Genomic DNA, 20,858 nt, shown 5'->3' on the forward strand with positions numbered 1-20,858 from the left:
ATACTAGCACATTATGCCATTGTCTTGCAGGTTTTTCTTCCGCGTTTTACTACCGCTTTAAGCTTTGTTCTCCAGTTGGAGGTTATTTTGCCTGGCCAAGCACCCATTTGTTCAGCCATTCACACACGATTCCCCATATGCCCCGTAGATACCCCTGAAGTCTCTCTCATAGTGTTTCCCCAACTGGTTGGTGATTCCTCAGCTTTTTTCTTCTAAGAATTGAATGCTAGGGAGTGTTACATTCACTTGGAAAAAGGCAACATGGAAACTATTACATATATATTACAAACAGTACAGGAATTATTTGTTATGCTTGCACGGATGTTGTGAAACTTGCAAAGTGCTTTTTAAAAAACAACTACACACAGTAATGCAAGGCTTTCTCCCTGGTGTGAAGAAAGCCTCTTGAGGGGGGAGGGGGCAAGCAGCCAAGTCAGGACACTCTCTACTTTGCAGATAGAAAAAGGAGCTGTGTGTTAGTGGGCGTCCTGACACTCCTGCTCGCCCCCTCCCCTCAAGAGGCTTTCTCCACACCAGGGAGAAAGCCTTGCATTACTGTGTGTAGTTACAGACAGAAGAACAGGAAGTGAGAATTTCTCAGATGAAATAAGGACATTTAAAAGCAAAATCGAAGGATGAGGTAAGTGAAGGAGGACTGCACTAAGGTAAAGGAAGCTATTTAGGAAATCTTTTTTTTACCTTTACAGCCCCTTTAATTAATTTCTAGCGTTTTCTGTAACAGACACACTTTTTATTTCTAGAAAACAGGACACAGAGAAACTCAACTCAAAAAGGCAATATCCTGTTTGTTTTGGAAAGGTTTGACATAATAACTACATAAAAAGTTATACAGAGGACTCTTTTCTGCTGATTCAAAAAAAAAGTGAAAAGAGCTAAGCTTCCAAATTCCATTTATAAATTCATGATTTATGTTTATCCAGTGAGGTTCCTATTAGCAGTATGGTGCCAGAATATATTGCAGTTAGTTTTATGTGTCTAGGTTTATTTTATCATAGGTTTATTTTTCCACTCCTCCGGAAGATCTGAATTTTTAAACATGAAAGGTGAAAAGATCGGATTATGTTCTATAGCTGAACTAAACAGCTAAATGGGTATATGACTTGCTAGTTTCAGACAAATTTTTTACCTACACGCCTTTAAATATCCATTTTATTTTTACTGTTTGACTTTGCTATTTATTGGTAAAAAAAAAAACAAAAAAAAAACAAGGATTTAAGCCCAGACTTGACATCAATGTATTTAGCTATTGTCTATATATGTTTTACCTTTTCCAGTATGTCCAAAAAATAAATAAAAAAGTACATTTCCCATCCGGGTCAATTCTGGAACTTCGCTCCTACAGGTAAAATTCATAATTATTTTTTGCTAGAAAATTACATAGAACCCCCAACCATTATATATGTTTTTTTTATCAGAGACCCTAGAGAATACAATGGTGGTCATTGCAACTTTTTATCTTGCACGGTATTTGCGCAGAAATTTTCCAAACACTTTTTTTTGTTAAAAAAAAAAAAAACGATTTCATGCTTTAACTAAAAAAAAAAAAAACATTAAAGTTAGCCCATTTTTTTTGCAAAATGTGAATGATGATGTTACGCTGAGTAAATAAATACCTAACATGTCACGCTTAAAAATTGCACACGCTCGTGGAATGGCACCAAACTTCGGTACTTAAAAATCTTCATGGGCGACGCTTTAATTTTTTTTACTGGTTACATATTTTGAGTTACAGAGGATGTCTAGGGCTAGAATTATTGCTCTAGCTCTAACACATGTGAATGAATGAATGAAGAACTTATATAGCGCGGCACATGCGAACTAAATCGCCTCTGGGCGCTTGTTGTTCCTGTCTCCTTTGATATCAAAAGAGATGAGTTTTGATTTTTCTCCTGAATGCTAAGTGTTTTTTCTCCAACCGTGTGTGGTCTGAACACCGTTTTCATATGTGGGTGGGACTTACGTATGCATTCACTTCTGCGTGCAAGCACACAGGGACAGGGGAACTTAAAAAAAAAAAAAATAATTCATTGTTAATTCTACTTTTAACTTTTTAATTTGACACTTAAAAAAAAAAATATCACTTTCATTCCTATTAAAAGGAATGTAAACATCCCTTGTAATAGGAATATGGCATGATCAGACCTCTTTACAGTGAGATATTGTGTCAATAAGACCACACATCTCACCTCTAGGCTGGGAAGCCCGAAATAATAATAATAATAATAATAAAAAAAACGATCTCGGCTTCCCAGCCGAGGCGGCGCAGTTTCCTGAATGCAGAGGCCGGGCGTGTCATCATAACATCGCGCCTGGCCTCCGAACAATCATAGAGACTCCAGCAACCATCTGGTCTGCCAGAAATCTCTATGGTAAGCATCCGGGGCTGGCAGATCCATTCTCCGACTCACCGTTCACAGCGGTGAGTTGGTAGAAGCACTGGAGGGCGGCGGGAGGGGGGACGTCCCCTCTCACCGCCCGTAAGAACAATCAAGCGGTGGAACAGCTTCTATGATCATTCTTATGGTGCAGAGAATCACCGGCTCTAAAAGACGATATCTGAATGATGCCTGTAGCTGCAGGCATCATACTGATATCCCCGCACAAAGTCAAGGACTTCCTATTACGTACCTTGGGCAGGAAATGGTTAATACTAATCAACTCTGGAGTATGATGGTTTATCTTACAGTAAAAAAGTTTGACAGATCTTTCCATTAGAACATGTATATGTGTTTAACAGGTAGTACATACATCATCAAGAAAAGGAGCAAAAACCCTAATGACAATAGCCAAAACACTGTCTGAATTAGTCTGTTATTCCCCATAGGCAGTCCAACTGCCATCTGATGCTGTCGAAATCCCAGCAGTCAAGGAACTGTCTACAGTGAGAGCACATTATGCCTATTCAGATACAGACAACTACCTTCAGTGTCTCAACAGCAAATCTTTTTAAGTTTACAGAACTCTTAATTTTTTAAGCAATTTTGAGGCTATAATTTCTTTCATTTACCGAGTACAGGTTCATGTTTATGACTGCACCTAATGAGAATACATTTAAAACCTAATTGCAAAGATGTAATAATTATTTTCTGTGAGGGCTGGAGGTGAAGATTTAATTCTGGTTGTTTATGATCAGGATTTTGTGCTGTTTTTATAGTATGTTGGTATTGTGTTGATTATTATCTGGGATGGTGTTAGAGAAAGTGGTGTATTATTTGTATTTGGTAGTTTGCCTGTTATTTTTATCTGTGTTATTTATTCTATGGTGTATTTTAATTGTATGGATGTTTTATTTGTAGTGTAGTTTTAATTTTGTTATTTGGTGTTAATGGCTGTTGTTGGTAATTTTGTTGTGTTTTTGCATCTTGTTCAGTTTATTATTGTGATCTTGTGTTGTCTTTGTTAAGTGTGTCTGTGTTGTTACAATTTCCCAATTTCCCTTTGGGATTAATAAAGTGTTTTGCATTCTGTATTCTATATGTATGATGGAAAAAAGGATGATACAATATAATCTATATAAGGTTGCCTGTTTTATTGCTGACGGAAACTACTTACAGAAGAACCGACACTTTTCTATTATGAAGTTAATAGTTCTTAGTACCCAAAGACAGACTGTTATGGCTTTAAAGGTATTTAAAGTGACCCAGATTTATCTTGCTAGCCTAACAAAACCTGTGCATAGATGCTATTGTAAGCTCTTTGTTGCTCCCTCTCTTATGTCACTGCTCTCTAACAATCCCTAGATAAATGTGAAAACTCAGTGTATAAATAGGCTTTGCATTCAACATTCTGTCTGTGTTAAGTCTGCCTGGACATGATTGTTTGGACACGCCACCATGTATTAAAAAGTGGGAGGAGGAATTGGGACAGTCGTTAAATATTCAAGAATTAAAACAAATTTGGAGAAGAGTGCATACTACATCAGTAAATAGTAAAACAATTGAGTTAAACTATAAATGCCTAAACCGATGGTACATTACACCAGACAAGGCCCACAAATATAAGAAAGAAGCCTCAGAGATGTGCTGGCGCGGATGTGGGCAGATTGGAAATATGGCCCATATATGGTGGCAGTGTCCAAAGATCAAAGTCTATTGGAGAAGAATTAGACAATTAATTACGGAAATTACGAATATAGAGATCCCAGATGACCCCTGGGGATGTCTGCATCAGAGGATAAGTTTACCCACGAAACAATACCAGAAAAGTCTCTTACCCCATATGTTAACGGCAGCTAAAAGTATGATAGCCAGTCATTGGCAAGAAAGGGAAAGTCCTCCCATTAAAGAATGGTGCAATAAAATGAATTACATTCAAAACTTAGAATTTCTAAGGCTAAGTGATTCAGATAGTTTAGAGGAATTTGAAAAGATATGGTCTAAATGGATGGAGTTCAAAAATTCCATGACATTTGCGGAGCTTATGGGTGCATAGGGCATAATATCCGATAAAACTTCTTCGGAATATATAAAAAAAAAAAAAAAAAAAAAAAAAAAAAAGTCAGAATGGCAACTGGAGTCCCAGGGGATGGGGGGGGGGGGGGGAGGTGGAAAATGGAGGGATAAAAAGAAAAAAAAAAAAAAAACAAAAAAAAAAAAAAAAGTCTGCCTGGACATCACTCCTTCCCAGCCAATAAGAAGAGGAGAGATGAAGGAAGTAAAAGTGAAAGGAGGCAACATGGATTTTTGCACATAGTTTTCACAGCTTTTATTTCAGGATTGTGGGGAAAGAGAAATGGAGCATTAAAAGCTTACAACAAACTCCATGCACAGCTACAGTTATATGAGACAGCAAGAGGACTAACATAGGGCCATTTAGGGCTGCAGAGTAATAGGGACTAGCAACAACGATAAAATGAATGCAGCTGCCCCTCTTGACTGCATTCTGTATATTATTCAGCTTAAATATAAATGGCTACTTAGTATAATTTAACCACTTGCCTACCGGGCACCTTCCTGACCAGGCAATTTTCAGCTTTCAATGCTATCGCATTTTGAATGACAATTGTGCAGTCATGCAACACTGTACCCATATAAAATGAGTTTCATTTTTTTTTAGACATACTGTATAGAGCTTTCCTTTGGTGGTATTTAGGCACCACAGTTTTTTTTTTGCTAAACAAATAAAAAGAGAGCACATTTTTTTCTGTTATAAAATTGTACAAATAAGAAATGTTTCTTCTTAACTGATGTGCGCTGATGAGGCTTTACTGGTAGCCTGCACTGATGGGTACTGATAGGCACTGATGAGGTTGCACTGATGGGTACTGATGAGGTCGCACTGATGGGTACTTATGAGGTTGCACTGATAGGCATTGATGAGGGGGCTGGCTAACGTCACAGAGCCACTCAAGGCTGGGGAAATATCATGACTATATGGTTGGGATCCACCCAGATGCCTGGACTGGCACCTGACTCAGCCTCTTAGCAAGCCATCGAGAGCCTTAGCCAGCCACTACACAGCCCATTGCTCCAGTACGTGGGGGGGGGAGGGCAGAGCAGACAGCGGTGACTGACAGTCACCAGCTCTCTGTTCACAGACCACTGAGAACTGAGTGATCAGGGGACAGATGGAGCATCGGACTGATGCCACTTCCACCTAGGTAAGTATGAGTTAAAAAAAAAAAGAAAAAGTAAACCCCCTTTTATTTTTTTTGTAACTTTGGGTAAGGCCCCGTACACACTCGGCAGAATTCAGCCAGAAACTCGATCGGAGCTGAATTCTGCCGAGAAACCCGGCCATGTGTACACTTTCGGCCGAGGAAGCCGACGAGTTCCTCGTCAAGCCAAATAGAGAACATGTTCTCTATTTCCTCGTTGTTCAATGAGGAAAGTTGGCTCGGCGGCTTCACACAGAACTCGACGAGCAAAACGATGAGTTTTGCCCGTCGAGTTCCTCGGCTGTGTGTACGGGGCCTAAGACTATAATAAGACTTATTTGTAGGTACAGTAAAAATCTCCTAAACGTGCCATCGTTTAGAAGATATGTGAAGCAGCCAGTGACAACATTGGTGCATACACACTGCGCTCTCAATGGACAGCATGCTGTCTGGTGAGAAAGCTGTACCACGGCTACAACTCATGCATGGGGGTAACATAATTGCGACTCAGCCATTACAATGGTCAGAGCCTGCCACCCCGGAAGGAAGACCTGGGGAGGATGGATTACCTTTCAGTGGTGAAAGAGCATCGCTGGAGAGATCTGTTTCATGAGTATGTCTATCATAATGTGCTAGTATGCATACCAGCACATTATGACATTACCCTGAGGGGGGACCGTTTTTTTGTTTGTTAATATGGTTTACTACTGCTTTAAATTCACTAAGCTTGGTGGTAACATGCATGACACAAGTAGCAATAGCTATATGCAGTAGGGATTTTTTAACAGAAAATTATTGTTATATTGCAGCTTCTATAATAAAGATAATAGGAATCTTGTTGTAATAGTCGCTAAGCTAAAAAAGAATTAGCCGTTAGCTGCACATGTTGCTTAATGATTTCTGATACTGAAGGTCAATTGGCAGTATTAAGATCTGTCATAACTGCAATGACAAGTGAAACATTTTTCATAAAATGAGATGACTAATGGCAGGCAAGGCCAGCAACAGTTTGCTCTTTGAAGGTAATGGTGCCACCGTCACTGCATGTGATGTTTTCTGTGTTATTGATATAGTCAGATTTAATAATGACCTCTGAGCGAGCAGCAGAATAGCAATTATAAATTGAAAATGAATAGATCTGCTCAGTAGAATTCTTCATTGTCTACATTCTCCACATGTCTGCACATGTCAAAACATACAAAATCTTGTCATCGCACCCAAGGTAGTCTATATATTATATACAGTAATTTCTAAACATTAAATATTAGAGGAAAAACTTGGTAAGATGAAAGTTGAAGGATTTAGGAAAATGTCATATTTCTTAGCTATAAGGTAAATAAAACAGTTCTTTTGACCGTGCAGAGCAAAGGGACAATGGTGACCTAACTCAACCTCCTACCCAGTAGCTGGTCCTCACCTTTCCTTGCTCCCATACAGATTAAGAACAAAGTGAAATAATCAACACTTCTGGTATGGGCGAACGTATATCTTTTACAGCTTTAAGTGGCTGCCCTCTTTGCTTCTGTTTCATATGCACTTTCCATGGTGCGTCACATCAGTTATGGCACCAACCATTTGATGGCTTGACAGTTAGGTTGGGAGAACAAGCAATTGTGACAGCAAGCCTTGAATGTAACTTTTTTGGGGGGAAACGGTTAAATTAATAGGTTTATTTATATTTTAATGCAGCTTTGTAATCATGAATACATAATTAAACTTTTTTTTTTAATATAAGTACTGTAGTGTAAGGACATGAATTTGACCCATTAGCAACCTTTTGCACTCCCTGTATAGTGGAGCTAAGGGGTCAGGAGAAATATAATGGCAAGGAGCATGCTGATAGGAAAAAAAAAAGCGACAGAGAAATTTTGTCCTGGTACTGTTTGATCTTTTGCTGTCCAGTCACAGGCTGGGGTGGGTCCAGGATGACCTTGGATTTTTTTTAAGTGTCCCAGTCAAAATAAAAAGGTCCAAAAAGATATACCTGCAACAGATCTCCTGCTACCTGCAATGCTGAACACCACTCTGTTGAAATCTTCCTCAGAAGTCTTCGTAGAAACTGACACTTTTAGAAGTATCAATCACCGGTATTACCTACTGCGTTCAGTAGTTATTCTTGCCACCTTCCACTTCTTTACTACAAGACACAGTAGTAACAAGGAAGTTAGCAGGAGGAACCAGCAAGAAAAAATGGGAGATTGACACTTCCAGAAGTGTTGGTTTTTCAGTAACATTCATGTAAAGCCCCGTACACACGGTCGAACCTTTGTCTGACCAAAATCACATCGGAATTCCAACGGAATTCCATCGGAGTAAAAGAGAACATGTTCTCTATCTAAACTTCTGACGAAATTCATCAGAGTTTCCGATGGAAATAACCTGATGGGGCATACACACGGTCAGAATTTCCAATGGAAAAAGTGACTTTTTCCATCGGAAATTCTGATCGTGTGTACGAGGCATTAGATTCCTCTAAAATGGAGTGACATTCAGTGGCACAAACTGCAGGGTCGCTATAACTTTAGACATCTTTTAAAATTATTGCTGCTATTTACTATTTGTATTTTTAATTTTTAAATACAAAATAATTATAGAGTACATCCATGACACAGGACTTACACAGCGATATGGGTTTCTAATTAGAGAGAGATGTACCTCATATACCGCAATCTAGTTTGCACCAATAACGAAAAAAAAAAAATCCTCACTGTATCCAGTCGGATAACTTCCCGTATCATCTATTCTGTATTACCTATAAATATAAGTAGTCCCTTAGGTCCAAAGACCCCCTTTTACGAATAGTGTGATGTGTATAATACACTATGGGCCTTGGAATATTTTACATTCGTTTTTTTTGTACTGGTTTACTGGCTATAATCAACCTGTTTAATGCCTTGCAACAGGATTACCAGATGTATAGCAGTAGTACCATTGTGTGTGTCATGCTACACTTTACAAATACGTTAGTGGAATTATGTTTTCTGTTCATTGTTATTACAGCGGCTGTGTCCACAAATATTTCCACTGCTGTATGGCTTTTCTTGAAACTCAATAAATATTGATTGGGAAAAAAATATATAAGTAGTCATTTATGTTTTGCATTTTTATAAATTTTTTGAAGCAGCCTATTGAAGCTGATAGAACCAGTTCCAGTGATTTCACAACTCTTCCAGTGAAGAACCCTTCATATATGCAGAGAATATACTACACTTTGCAAGAAGTGTCCTTAATCTTTTGCAATGAGTGTCCTTATGTCCTTTATGGCAACTTTAGTGAAATGAACAGTTCTACCTAAGTTAGAATACAGTCTGAATAATGGCAGTTGATGGGACAACATGGGATTCTAAGGGTCTGCATTGATGGGCTTTTATTCACTTCAGAACATCTATGAGAATGCAATGCAGGTCAAATGCAGATCAACTACACCTGCAATGAATTCTGAATGATCTCAGAAGTGTCTTAAGCTTGTGACACAAGCGCACTGAATTTGCCCATTGAAGCCTGTTGTCATAAGCCCTAAGACTGGTTGGTGCCTAACTGTAAACATTACTGCCATGAAACAAATGGGCCACTGCATATTAATATTGTCCATGAAGAGGCTTTATATCACTTTATTGGAAGCCTCCTTACATGTGCACACATGCCTCATGATTTAAGAAAATGTGCTTGTGACTTTGTAATTGGCCCATTTTAAGTACCAGTGGCGAGACAATGTCAACCAGTGCCTAGGGCGAAGATGCCAATTTGCACCCCTCCCAGATGCAAGAATAACCCCCAGCATTGAAGTCAGTGGACACATTAATAACACTCAAAACCGCTGTCAGTGGATGCATTAATAACTCCCAAAACAGGTGTCAGTGGACGCAATAATAACTCATTGCACATAATAGTAACCCCCAGCACAGATGTCAGTGCATGCATTATTAACCCCAGCATCTGTGTCAGTATTATCAACCTCCCTCCCCCCATTGGTGGTCAGTGGCATTGAAACTGAAAATACACTCGCTGGTTTCTTTGCGTTGTAGCACAAAAAGCTAAACAGCCAATCACATGGCAGCAACTCAATGCATTTAGGCATCGAGATGTGGTGAAGGCAACTTGCTGAAGTTCAAACCGAGCATTAAAATGGCTGGCATGAGTATTTCAAAAACGGATGATCTACTGCGATTTTCACACACAACCATCTCTAGGGTTTACAGAGAATGGTCCAAAAAGGAGAAAATATCCAGTGAGCGGTATTTGTGTGGATGAAAATGCCTTGTTGATGTCAGAGGTCAGAGGAGAATGGGCAGACTGGTTCGAGATGGTAGAAAGACAACATTAACTCAAATAACCACTCGTTATAACCAAGGTATGCAGAATACCATCACTGAATGCACAACACACCGAACCTAGAAAAAGAAGGGCTACAGCAGCAGAAGACCACACCGGGTGCTACTCCTGTCAGCTAAGAACAGGAAACTGAGGCTACAATTTGAACAGGCTCACCAAAATTGGACAATAGAAGATTGAGGAGTCTCAATTTTAGCTGCGACATTCAGATGGTAGGGTCAGAATTTGTCATAAAACAACATGAAAGCATGGATTCATCCTGTATCAACAGTTAGGCTGGAGGTGGTGGTGTATTGGTGTGGGGGATATTTTCTTGCCACACTTTGGGCCCCCTTAGTACCAACTGAGCATCGTTTAAATTCCATGGCCTACCTAAATAATGTTGCTGACCATGTCCATCCCTTTATGACTACGGTGTTCCCATCTTCTGATGGCTAATTCCAGCAGGATAACACACTATGTCACAAGCTCAAATCTTCTGAAACTGGATTCTTGAACAAAATGCTCAATCCAATGGAGCACCTTTGGCATGTGGTGGAATCATGGAATCATGGAATCATGGATGTGCAGCCAACACATCTGCAGCAACTGCGTGATGCTATCATGTCAATTTGGACCAAAATCTCTTAGGAATGTTTCCAACACCTTATTGTATCTATGCCAAGCAGAATTAAGGTTGTTTCTGAAGTCAAAATGGGGTCCAACCTGGTGCTAGCAAGGTGTATCACATAAAGTGGCCGGTGAGTGTAGTTTCAGTATTAGGAATAACTACTACAAAGCCCACAAAAACAGATTCAGTGGAATTGTAAATTTACATGCTTAAGCATGCAATATACTCTGCAATTATTGGCCAGTTCCTGATGAACCTGCTGAAATTCAATTAATCGGTGGCCCTGTTTTCCCTTTCCACCCAACATCCTATGACTGAAAACAAAAGGAAAAAAGCAGGGCAGAAAATTGTAGGCCAAACTGTTCTGTTGATATCTGTTGATATCCCAGGAGAGGGACTCATTCATCCGTAGATGTAGGAGTGTATGTTAGATTTGTGCTGTTTTAGCCAGTATACTCAACAAAATATGTCTATCAGTGTAGTGCCAGCCTTTGCATCTTGCCATGTAATATTGACAGTGAGGAAGTATAGTGCTATGTCCAACACTTTGGGAAAGTCTGCTTTATAGAATAAGCATGTACATATACAACTTCATAAACTAATATCAGTAGAACAAGCAATAGCTGAAATGTCTTTCCCAAGATTCAAATTAATGCAGCTTTTGATTAGCTTGTTAAATATTTAGAATGTTGTTAAGCATCATTTCTTATTCTGATCACATAAATGTTTAACGTCTTTATATTTTAATATGTGAAGGTCTTGTAGTTACAAGCTTCAATACAAAAATATAAGATTCTGTTTCCATGATGTAAAAAAAAAGCACTTTTAAGACATACGGTAGTTTAATGTACATTTTACTATATTTATTTGCATAGTTTATGATACTGTGATATTTAACTTATCCCTGATCAATACTCTCAAAGAAAGATTTCTTAGAGAGCAAAGGTCACTCGTCCTGGTAAGATATACAGTCAAAGTGTTCAATTCCCATTCTATTCTTCCTTTCTGAATAGAAGTGACTCTTGAACAATATCAAGCATTGCACAGGTTGTGCCTAGACGAGATAGATCCCCAGCTGTTAGTGAAGCAGAGGTAATATGGCTAACAATGTTTCATAGAAGCAATTTTTCTTTATCAATCCCGAGTTCACCCCTGAAATTTTGCTGTCCTTTAAAAGATGTTTTCAAAATGTGCCGAAAATGTAGCAGACAGCTAAATCTTATGTGCTGATTTTTCTTTTTCAGGGCTGTAATATAAAGATTTGTTGGTTGGAAAATAACTTTTTAACATATTGTTGGTCATGGCTTTGGCTGTCTGTGTTCCATTAGGGAGATTTCTCTTTACTTTGTGTACTATAAATACAAAGGGAAGCTAAAGGAAATCTCTCCAAAGTGAGGGGACAGTTGTCACTATTCCCCCATCTTTTTTCCTGACAACTGCAACATTTTGAATTTCTCATCACTTTTTAACAATGGTCAAAGGGACGAATACAGGGAGTAAAGGCTGGTACACACGGACCGAATATCAGCTGGTATCAGCCAATAGAAACTGGCTGACATTCAGCCTGTGTGTACAACAGCCCATCCGACAGAAGCCCACCTAATGTCTAGCTTCTGTCAAACAGGCATGTTGGAAAACTAGCAGCCAGACAGAATATGAGCGGTTGCAGCCAATGGGGGAACAGTCCCATTGTTAGAACACAATAGCTCAGCGGGAAGATTGCTGTAGTAACATCGCATAGTTCCTCTTTTTTTTTCACTGGGTTGAATTAAAAAAAAAAACGTACTTGTGTACCAGGTTTAACGTGATTGTAAAGTCTCGCTTTAAAATACAAAAAAAAACATGTTATACTTACCTGCTCTGTGCAGTTGGTTTTGCACAAAGTGGCCCAGATCCTCCTCTTCTCGGATCCCTCTTCTCTGCTCCTGGCCCCTCCCTCATGTTGAGTGCTTGTTATGGGGAACCCGAGTCACGGCTCCCTGTGTCCATTCAGACACAGAGTTGTGACCCAGCCCACCCCATCTTTCTCCTGATTGGATGGCTGGCCTTGATTGACAGCTGCAGGAGCCAATTGCACCATGGTGCTGTCTCAGCCAATGAGGAGGGGAGTCCTGGGCAGCTGAGACACTCCTGGACTGAGATGGTGCTCGGGTAAGTATTAGGGGGGCTGAGAGGAGCTATATAATCCATTAAGATAACAAAAAACTTCTGCCTTTACAATCCCTTTAAGTCTACCAAGCAGGGACACAGACTGCAATAAAAACCTTTGGCTATATACACTTTAGGCAGATCTTGTATTGCCCCTAAATGTTATGGATTAACTGGAATATATAAGTAAATGTGAATATCATGCTCCGCTTGATTGTGATAGTTCACAATAAGGTCTTCCACCCAAAAACATGACCTAAAAATACACTGTTAGAATGCTTGGAAATAAATTGGTGTAAGACTACATTTGAAATTCAGACATTTAAGGCTAGGTTCACACATATGCCAATTGGATTTTGAACCGCATCCAATTTGAATGACATGTGAAAGAACATTGCTTTCTATTGTGCCTCTTCACATATGTCTGTTGCAGCCGGAGTGTGGATTCAGTGTGAATTAAAACAGAGTCCTGTAAGTTTTCTAAGCAGTGCGGTTCGGTACAGGTGCGAATTCAGGCTCATTGACTTCTATGGGAACGCTTCTGAATCACACGTCATTCAGTTGTGAACAGGATAAAATCCTGACCCGATCCTGATGTAAACCTGACCTGATACTAATGCAAACCTGACCTGATCCTGATCAAAAACTGACCTGAAATGCTGAACAACTACATTGTCAATTATCTGTGAAAATGAAGCTTCAATTTGCACCGTGCATGTGTTTGTATTAAAGTGAATCTGATTCCAGAACATTTAAATTTTGAACAACGTATGGAGGGGTTGGAAGCCCAGTCAGCGTTTTGTTGGTGCCTGTCCCTGCTGAGGAGATTAGCTCTCTATATTTGTCCTGGTGGTCATTGTAACAGCATAAAAAAGTAATACGAATTCAAAATGTTATGGTTGCTACTGGAACTTGAGGTGAGGGCTAGTCTTCCAATAGATACACCTGTTCTGATTTCAACTATCCAAAGGTGGGATTTCTAATCACTTTTGAAGAGATTTTCACTAACTTTCTTTGTTGACTATGGGACTCCCCAATGGGATAAAAAACAAAAATGGTGGTTCTAAACATTCCTTACCTCTAAAACTAAAAAAGAAAGAAAGCTTGCATTAGAGGTACGTTTTAATTAAATTGTATTTCTACATGGAGCATATTGCTGTTTCAATACAGAAGGCCACAGTTGTAGAATGTTCTATTGGATTGTAGCAAAAAATATTTTTCCCTAGAGTTCTGTTCTATAAGTGCCTAGCATACCACAGGCACAGCAAGTGTTACCTGCCATCATTGTTTGGATACTAAAGATATGCAGACAATGGAGGGAATTTACTAAGACTGGAGCAGGTATGCATGGCATTTAACTTCTAGCTTACATTTTTAAAGTCTAACAAAATAAGCAGGAGATAGAAGCTGATTTATTGATGTGTACAACTTCTCCAGTTTTAGTAAATTCTCCTAATGTTTAGTAAAAAAAAAAAGAGCATTTCATTTTAATATAAAGTTTGCTTAAATATACCACACCCTTTCTCTAGTTAAAGGGAGAGGGTACATTTAGGCTGCTTTCACACTGAGGCGCTTTGCAGGTGCTATTGCGCTAAAAATAGTGCCTGCAATGTGCCCTGAAAGAGGCTCCGCTCCTTTCCATCCAGTGTGAAAGCTTGAGGGCTTTCACACTGGAGCGTTGCGCTGGCGGGACACTAAAAAAAGTCCTGCCAGCCACATCTTTGAGGCGCGGTAGGAGCGGTAAAAATACCACTCCTATAGCGCCCCTGCCCATTGAAATCTGAAATCGAAATTAAAATCTCCCCGCTAGCACCTGAAAATCGCGGGAAACACAACGGTAAAACGTCACTAAAAATATCGGTGCTTTACCGTCAGCGCACCAAGCGCCTCAGTGTGAAAGTACCCTAAAGAAATGCTATGTAGGCCATAGTGTTCTAGCTCCACCTTTGAATGTACAAACGCATACTAGCTACAACATTATTTGATTTCATTTTTAGTCATACTAAGCATGAAAAACTCAGAAGGAATTTTGAATAAACTTTTTGGACGTTATATAAATAAAGCAAGCAAGGCACAAAACATGCAACACTTGCTACCAATGTTAACCTAGCAAGTTGAAATATTAGGCCAATATCACTTATAATGTTTTTTTAGGACATTGTTCAAAATTTGCACTACTTTTGCAGATTTCAGGTGCGACTTCAATAGACATCTGTGAATGAAGATGTCTAACAAATAGCACCTGAAATTGCGCTGACCTTGCTACTTTGAAATCGCGCTACTTCAAGTGAAGTTGCGCGATTTCAAAGTAGCATCAGCGTGAACCAGGGCTAAAGTACAGTAAGCCATCTCACCAAGATCAAAGATAGGTGAGAAATCTGCTTGTCCTGAAACTGCTATAACTTTTGGTAACATTTTTGACCCTTGGTTGACATGGTTCAGCAGAATGGGCTTCCATTCTGGGAGAAAAAAAAAACTCTAGTACAGAGATTTCCAGAAAGTTAGAATATTCCTATTGTACTAATAAGCACGTTCAATGGCTGGAATTGTTCATCGGTGCCCCCTAGGAAAGAACTACACAGAATAATTCTTATCTAGTCATTACAAGTAAAAATCACTATAGGTTGAATCACTATATCTCCTTCACCTGACACTGAATATTAGTTTCAAATGATTGACTGCTTTAAAATAGGCTTCAGCATTATATATTCACAGAACCCCAAAATAACCCTTGGATCTAAGCATAAAGGAAGATACTTAAAATACCATACTGTGTGTAACCTACAGCATTATATGTTGTGGGTTAAGAACAGGGGTTCTTAACCTAGTATCCATAAACCCCTAAATGGTCCATGAATGAGTCTCAGGGGGGTCCATGAGGGTCAGATAAACAATAACATTTACATTCACTATACAGCCCTCCCCTTTGTCCCAATCAATGGTTTCCCATTGAAACAAATGAAAGAAAATGCACCCTGCCACTACTTACAACGTCGACCACTAATCGTCTCTTGACTTGTTGTTGGCCCATGTTTACCATTCAAATGTGTATAATCATTGTATGCACAACTGCCATCTTGTGCCACTCCATAATATCAAGTGCTCATTCTTATTTTCTAGTAGTAGAAGTAGTTGTAGTAGTAGTAGTAGTAGTAGTAGTAGTAGTAGTAGTAGTAGTAGTAGTAGTAGCAGTAGAAGATTTAAGCAGAATTCACATTGTTTTGTTTAATTTGCACAAGATAAAGTAATTTTTTTTTTTTTTGTTATTTGTTATTTATTTATTTTTTTATTTATTGGTCATTTTCTTTTGCATGAAAAGGAGCGAGTTTTTGTAAAGATTGTTTACTTTATTCAGGCTTTATGTATGCCATATTTGTATGATGCAATCAAATTTCAATAAAATAAAGTACATACTGTATATTCATTGCAAGCAAAGTATGGTTTATATTAATATTTATAGGGAGGGTGGGTCCATAGTTTTCGTCAGATTCTTAAAGGGGTCCATGACACAAAAAAGGTTTAAGAACCACTGGTCTAAAACATGTTCTTTGAAATGTGCATGAGGGTTACCTAATTCACATTCCTAAGAATATTTCACTGCTAAGGCGATAATTGCCAGAATAGAGCAAACAACATTTTTTGTATTTTAGCTGTATGGTTAAAAAAAAAATCATGTGTACATTATCACAATGTTTGAATGCGAATATAAAGGCTGCTTTAGCAAATTACAGTAGATTGATAAAAAAAATAGACAATGCAATATTGCATCATATCATAATTAAATCTACAACTAATTAACATACGGTATGTATCAGACAGATGCAACAAACATAATATTATACATTTCCTAAGTACAGATGAACAACAATTATAAAATATTTACATTCATTTAAAGGGATTTTTTTTGGGCAATAATAAAAGTCAGATCATGGCGTTACGTAAGAGATTATTATTCAAACTTTTATTTAATGCACATCTCGCAATAAATGTTCTACTTCTAAAATAACATCTCTGTAAAATGAATATGTCAAACATAATTCCCAAGTATTTGCATGTGCTTTTGTTTGTTTCTTCCTAAAATTTTCACATGATATATTGAAACCATTGTGAAACTTTATTTCCCTTTTTATTGAAAGTTGCTGGAAATGATTACAAGATCCTATATACCAAAATCCCCATCTATTTTTATTAGTGTTAGTCATGTGATCTGAATAACTCTGTTAAATCCAGTAACACACAGTATGTAGAATATTCTGTTATTTTCCTGCATCTGTGCAATTACAGGTATGTACTTAAAGATCTCAAACAGTACCCATTAAAAATGCTGTATATTGCATCAAAATGCATCATAGAGCCATCGCAGTCCCAAAAATATAAGCGAAAAATGGAGATCTACTTCTGAATTAATATGCTATACTTATAATTGCATCTGTCGGCATAATGTATGCTTCCCAAACAGATCCAGGCAGAACTATAAATCATATAGTCACTTGTGCATTCCCTCTAGGCAACGGAGCACCTGAGTTGTACTTATGCCATGTATTTATATGTGAACTGTGCACTATTTACTCTACTGCATTTACATATGCTGTGTCCTGGATGTACTTTAAAACCCCTTACACAGCTTTGGAGCATATTACAGCAACCTGAGCTCTAAGAACAGCCAGCAAATGAAAAGCAGCTCTGTTTTGTTAACACCCATTGTTATCCAGATAAAGGTATTGCTGAAGGCAACTTGCTGCCCGTCATTACACACAGCATGTATATACCATCAACATAACATAACATAACAAGCCCAATTCATACACAATTACAACGTACAGCAGATTTCATATACGGTCTGAACAAAACAATGGATATTGCCAGGAAGGACAAACCCAAGGCAAAGATGTTTTTTTTTCTTCTAATAAAACAATATATAAATTGAGAACATACATAATAAATGACCTTGAAGCAAACACAATTGTAATATCAATTGTTACATATAAGCATGATTTGACCTTTAGAGCACTTGTAGGTTGATACTATTCAAATACAGATATTTGTGCATTATTCTTTTATATGATACATGAGCAAAATATTTCACCTGTGGTCATAGCACTTTGTGGCACTGGAAAAGTTGTTTTCTTACTATGGGCCTAAAGCCAAAAATCTCAGATGCCAGTTAGAAGATCTGATTGTGCAACAGAAATACTGTGATATAAGTATGGGCGCTTGTCGGGAAACATCTACATTCTCTCCAATTAATTGACACATGGATGGCATGACACCCAGATAAATAGGACTACGATTTTTTGTTATGCTCACACAACAAATATACTCATATTGATTATTTTTTATAATTATATATTGATATATCTATTTTAATACTCAGTGTGATCTCCCCAAATTATGTCAAGCAATTATGGGCTTTCAACGTCTAACCAAGCCCAGACCATGCACTTATAGCTATATCATTGGCCCCTTCTTGAGAGAACAGTATACGTTGGAAGTATGGACACTTGTTTCATTTGAGTCTGCGTGTTTATGCATTGCTAAGACACCCCTGACGTCATCTTTATCTAGGGGGACCAGTAGTGTCCAGCTGGGAAAATCCATTCAGAATGATCGATTTGTTGTGAATCTGAACACAGGTTTGCTTAGGGCCAGAAGTTCTCTCTGAGACATACAGGGGTTGATATACCAAAACTGTAGAGAGAAAAATCTGGTGCAGCTGTGAATGGTAGCCAATCAGCTTCTAAATTCAGCTTGTTCAAATGAGCTTTGACAATAAAACCTGGAACCTGATTGGTTTCTGTGCAGATCTGCACTAGATTTTGCACTCTCCAGTTTTAATAAATCAACCCCAAAGTCTTAGGTGTGTGCACAGGGTGTGCCAGGTGTGCCTAGGCACACCCTAATCATCCTGTGTGGGGCAGATTCCCCCTGTTTAGACTCCTAATATTTCATCGAAGCCACCTAATGGGGCTCCTAAAATTTTTTAAAGAATAAAAACTACTGACACTGTCCACTGTCTTACTGACACCAATCTCTGCCATACTGACACGGTCCATTGCTCTGCTGACACCGTCAGTATATATACACACGTGCACACTAAAATATGTTTTAGCTTTGGGGTGCACACCCTGATGCAATAGACTGTGCACACCTACCACAGTTTTTCTGATTGGATAACTATCTAGACTGGTCACCTTACATCCATAGACATTTTAGGACAATCAGAAGTTGTGGAGGAACTACAATTCCCAGCACGCCCTGCTGCATGAAAATTGTAGTTCTACCACAAATCACGAATGCCTGTGTAAGTCATCAGAGAAGAACTATATCAAACAGTATACAGCAAAACACAAGAAAAGTAAAAAAAAAAAAAAAAGGATAACTGTGTCATCGTGTTTAAAACCTTGAGTAGAGAGAAATCTGATAAATATGGAAAAATGCAAGCAGCGTGAGCAGTGCATAATTCTATATTATTACTTTAATAATAAAAGTATCACTATCATGGATCGATACTTCTGTGATAAATACAGGGCTTAAACCAACGCATAAAGAAGCTTAAAAGATCATTCCTTAATGGCATTATACACATTATAATCATTTCAAAGACAAGCGTCAATGTATGTGTTTACACAATGTAGTATCCTTACTAACATCCTAACGCTACTAGTTTCATGAGATCAGTAATGTACCTAGCAGAGAGTGGCCAGGTGAAGCTACAACTGCAACTGCTCTACCAGTGCCAGTTATAGCATTTCATATGGCTCTTACAAACTAAATGAACCACATCTATAAACTGAACAATCCAAGCTAGTCCAACTCTTGAAATGGGGCAATTCAGACAACTGCCCATACTATAGAACTGAAAGAGTAGGCAACAAACCCATGTCAAATGACCTCTGCATTTAGGTTTATCAATCATCCCCATGTACAAATACATAATCCAATATCTATCTCTATTAATATATATATATATATATATATATATATATATATATATACACACACATGTCTATATAGCCTAGCCCATAAAGAGTGCAGAGCAGAGCATTTGTCTCCAGGATGTTCTCACTTACCAGCAATCCTTAAGTAAGAGAGAGCGGAGCCCCAGCATATGGTTGATGCTGCTACTGCTGCAGCCTGTATCCTAAGAAGATGCTGATGTGAGAATATGTGCGGAAGGAGTGAGCAGAGGAGCTGAGATGTGACACACACACACACAAGCCAGGGCTCCGGATTCGCTCTCTGCACATCCCTGGGAGAGTAAAGCCAGGTGCAGGGCACACTCCCGCAGAGAAGCACACACGTCACTCAGCTATAGCATGAGCTTGGCCAGCCTCAGCAAGCCACAGTCACTAGCTGACTCTCAGAGGAAGGGAGGAGGTGTCTTTTCACAGTCAAGCCTCTCACACTGTCATGCTCTCTTAGCTTACTGAAACTTCCAGGGGACAGTCCTTACTGGATCGATATACGATTTAGAAACATACAAAAGTGACGGCCAAGTGGTTCATTGATTCTGCCCTTATTTTATATATATATATATATATATATATATATATATATATATATATATATATATATATATATATATAAAAAAAATAAAAACTTGTAAGAAAAATAGAAAGCCCCATGCGTTATTAACAATAGAAGTAGATAATGATGGTAATTTTGTTAAATCAGTGTAACACAGCAATTGCCTTTTTACATTTTTTTACAAACACAATGCTTTCTAAAAGTGAGCTCGTCATTTTTCCTCCAGACCGTGCCCCCCCCCTCCCTGACTTCTCCATCAAGATCAATAATACGACCATCAGTCCCTCCCCTCATGCTAGGGTACTAGGTGTAATCCTAGACTCTGACCTGTCCTTTCAGCCCCAAATCCAATCTCTGTCCGAATCGTGCAGACTTCACCTCCAAAACATCTCCAAAATATGCCCCTTTCTAACCATTGACACTACTAAGCAACTCATTCACTCACTTGTTATCTCTTGCCTTGCCTATCGTAACTTCCTCCTCATTTGTCTACCTCTCTGCAAGCTATCCCCTCTTCAGTCTATCATGAATGCCGCTGCCAGAGTTATCCACCTTACCAACTGTTCAGTGTCTGCCACTCCTCTCTGCCAATCCCTTCACTTGATTCCCATTGCTCCACGAATA

At 38.6% G+C, this 20,858-nt stretch overlaps 1 long non-coding RNA gene across 1 annotated transcript in view; it reads right to left on the minus strand.

Moving 5' to 3' along the window:
* The window catches only part of LOC120937227, a 227,300-nt gene extending 207,249 nt beyond the window's left edge, over positions 1–20,051 (minus strand). Inside the window, exon 1 of the long non-coding RNA XR_005748689.1 lies at positions 19,778–20,051. This is a non-coding gene — a long non-coding RNA (uncharacterized LOC120937227). The remainder of the gene's footprint in view (positions 1–19,777) is intronic.
* Between the last annotated feature and the right edge of the window lie 807 nt (positions 20,052–20,858).

This window comes from Rana temporaria, chromosome 4, assembly GCF_905171775.1.
Source record: "Rana temporaria chromosome 4, aRanTem1.1, whole genome shotgun sequence".
Taxonomy (NCBI): domain Eukaryota; kingdom Metazoa; phylum Chordata; class Amphibia; order Anura; family Ranidae; genus Rana; species Rana temporaria.